The sequence below is a fragment of the Microtus pennsylvanicus genome, chromosome 8 (genome assembly GCF_037038515.1).
Source record: "Microtus pennsylvanicus isolate mMicPen1 chromosome 8, mMicPen1.hap1, whole genome shotgun sequence".
NCBI classification, from domain to species: domain Eukaryota; kingdom Metazoa; phylum Chordata; class Mammalia; order Rodentia; family Cricetidae; genus Microtus; species Microtus pennsylvanicus.
The window spans coordinates 77409467-77413182 of record NC_134586.1 but is presented as its reverse complement, the minus strand read 5'-3'; the positions used below and the strand labels follow the sequence as shown (position 1 = coordinate 77413182).

Below are 3716 nucleotides of genomic sequence, written 5' to 3'. Positions count from 1 at the left end.
CATTTTCTCAACAGTTCTTTTCCGCATTCTTTCCTTGCCTTCCTGTCTTCCCAAGTATATGGTTACTTGGAATTGCTTCTATTTTCTTGGGTAGCAACTTCAAAACTCAATCTTCATGAACTTCATTAAGGACCCCCAAATTTTTCAGCTTATATGCTTCCCTCTCCCATTCTCATTCCCATACAACTACTATTTTGGTCATGCTCTGTCTTTTGTCTTTTCCCCCTTTCCCCACACTCTTTGTCCCTCCCTATTGGTCTCATTTGCTCACATTCTTTTTATCTATCTCTTGTTACTTCCTACCTACCCCTACCACATGGCATTGTTCAGTCTGCTGGCTTGTTAAGTATACCACGTTCTCTTCCTTCTCTGGACTTTTCCAGATGATTTGGCTGTGTTTTCCCTTATATCTACAATTAAAACATTCTCCTCAACCATAAAAAAGAATAGCTTTTAGAGAAACTGTTCATGCAATGCTGCAGGGTCATGTGGAATTGCTCTCTTGTCTAACAGAATGTGCCCAAGCAAAGCCAGAAAGTCATTAGCCATGTCATCTGCAGAGGTGGGGAATGTTGTCCATAGAGTTCAGGGCATGACTCCAGACATGTTTTCCTCAGAATGAGAAAAGAATTGAAAAGGTCCATTCTAATTTATCCAAGGTGCAGAGCCCCAATTTGAGCTGATGAAGCCCAGGTCCCCTGGGACTGTGACAATGGTGAAGATGAGTGGGGGTAGGAGATTCATCTCACTAAGCAAGCCATTGAGGCCATCAATAAGTTGAACCCAAAACCCAAATTATTTGTTTACTCTGGTGACCTCACCCATGGCATGCCAGGATTATCTTGGTGGAAAGAACAGACGAAAGGCCCACAGCAATTATTAAAGGCCATTGACCAAGAGATTTCACTGGTGTTAGTCAGTGACAACCATGTCTTGGGCAACATTTCAACAGTAGAGATTACGGAGGTATTCTGCCAGACATGGGGAGATGACTACTTCAACTTCTGAGTGGGGACATCCTGGTCCTGGTGCTCAATTCCCAGTTCTTTTTTTTGATTCCTCAAAGTGTTCTACACTGAAGCAGGCCCAGGACCACTGGCTGTATCAAGAGTTGAATATCACAGAGCAGCAGATGTACTAGCACATCATTGTCTTTCAGAACATCCAGAAATTCCTGGGTATTATTGATGAGGATGATGACAACTTCAACCTCACTAAAAGTCTATACTGAAGAAGCTGGCAGACAAGCATGTATCAGAGTTGTTTTCTCAGGCTACTACCACAGGAATGCTGGGGGAACTTACTAGGATCTTGACATGGTTTAATCTTTAATTGGGTGCCAGTTAGGCAAGGTCACCTATGGATTCTGTATGGTGGTGTTCACTGCTAAAAAAATTGTCCACCATTATTATACTACAGGTTAGATAAGTTGAATAAGAGAAGAATTGATGATGACCTGAAGGACTAGATGAAGAGTGATCCCCCATAACCATAATTATAACTATTTGTCAAATCTATCAAAGACCCCAGAAGGATATAATATAAATGCCATATACTGTAATCTTTGAAAGATTTGAAGAAGGCCTACCATCTGAAATACATGCTGCATGAACAGCTCTAACACTTTTAGGAGTTCTGGCAACTGAGCATTTATATGGGGTTTGTGAGCAGAGTGCTACAACTTGATTAATGGCAATATAGACCTGCTGTGACTGGACCATGGACCCGGGGCAGAAAGAATGTGTCTCAGAGGCAGTAAACATGTCTCTGCCATGTTGGACATGGAGGAGCTAACAGGCAGTGCCACAAAAGCTGGTCCCAGTCATATGGCTTAGTATTAAAAAAATTGCATTTTTTTTTGTATCTGTGATTGCTTGCTTTGTTACTGAGAATGTGATCAATTTTAGAGAAGATTCCATGAGGTGCTGAGAAGAAGGCATATTCTTTTTTGTTTGGGTGGAATGTTCTATACATGTCTGTTAAGTCCATTTGGTTCATTACATCTGTTAGTTCTGTTATTTCTCTTTTAAGTTTCTGTCTGTTTAACCTGTCCATTGTTGAGAGAGGAGTGTTGAAATCTCCTGCTATTAGTGTGTGGGATATGATGCACAGTTCAAGTTTCAGTAATATTTCTTTTTTATATGTGGGTGCTCTTGAATTGGGGGCATAAACATTCAGGATTGAGACTTCATCTTGATGAATTGTTCCTGTAATGAGTATAAAATGACCTTCTCCATCTCTTCTGATTGATTTTAGTTTGAAATAAATTTTGTTAAATATTAGAATAGCTACACCTGCTTGTTCTTTTGGTCTGTTTGATTGGAAAACATTTTCTCAACCCTATACTCTGAGGTAGTGTCTGCCTTTGAGGTTAAGGTGTGTTTCTTGTAAACAGCAGAATGCTAGATCATGTTTACATATCCATTCTCTTAGCCTGTGTCTTTTTATAAGTGAATTGAGACAATTGATATAAGTGATATTAATAACCAGTGGTCGTTAGCTCTGGTTATCTTTGGGTAGTAGTTTTTGTGTATTTCCCTTCTTTGGGTTATGCAGGTTGGAGTTATCAGATGCCTGTGTTATTGTGGGTATAGTTAGTTTCCTTGGGTTGTGGTTTTCTTTCTACTACTTTCTGTAAGGCTGGGTTTGTGGATACATATTGTTTAAATTTGTTTTTGTCATTGAATATATTGTTTTCTGTATCAATGATGAATGAAAGCTTTGCTGGGTATGGTAGTCTGGGCAGGCATCCAGGGTCTCTTAGTGCCTGCAGCACATCTATCCAGGACCTTCTGGCTTTCATGGTTTCCACTGAAAAGTCAGGTGTAATTCTGACAGGTTTACCTTTATATGTTACTTGACCTTTTTCCTTTGGAGCTCTGAATATTCTTTCTTTATTCTGTATGTTTTGTGTTTTGATTATTATATGGCGAGGGGGTGGTATTTTTTTTATCCAGTCTATTTGGTGTTCTGTAAGGTTCTTGTACTTTTATAGGTATATCCTTCTTTAGGTTGGGAAAGTTTTTTTCTATACTTTTGTTTAATATATTTTCTGGTACCTTAGAGCAGTAATTCTTTCCTTTCTTCTACCTCTATTATTCTCAGGTTTGATCTTTTCTTGGTGGTCCAGATTTCCTGAATGTTTTGTGTTAAGAATTTGTTGGATTTAGTGTTTTATTTGACAAAGAGTCTATTTCCTCAATAGAATCTTCAGTGCCTGAGATTCTTTCTTCTGTGTCTTGTATTTTGTTGGTTATAGTTGTCTCTGTAGTTCCTTTTCATTTACTCATATTTTCCATTTCCAGAGTTCCCTCAGTTTGTGTTTTCTTTATTACCTCTATTTCAGTCTTCAGATCTTGAACTGTTTGATTGCTTTTTTCTGGGGTTTCTTTGAGGGATTTATTAATTTCTTCAAGCTTTTTGTTTGTCGTCTCCGTTTCTTTAAGGGAGTTTTTCACTTCTTTTTTAATGGTCTCCATCATTTTCATTAAGTAATGTTTAAAGTCATTTTCTTCTATATCTTTTTGGTTATGATGATCAAGTTTTCCTGTTGTGTGTCAGCTGGGTTCTGGTGGTACCATGTTGCTTTATAAGATGTTGGAGGAGTTCTTGCATTGGTGCCTTCCCATCTCTTTTTTCAACTTCTATGTCTACAAGAATTGGTCTCCACAGAGCTCACAGGGAATGACATGTTGAAGGTGGGGTAGATGGCTGTC

At 38.7% G+C, this 3716-nt stretch overlaps 1 pseudogene; it reads left to right on the top strand.

The window, feature by feature from the left end:
- Window positions 1–547: 547 nt before the first annotated feature.
- On the top strand, window positions 548–1332 carry LOC142855719 (serine/threonine-protein phosphatase CPPED1 pseudogene; annotated as a pseudogene).
- Window positions 1333–3716: the final 2384 nt, after the last annotated feature.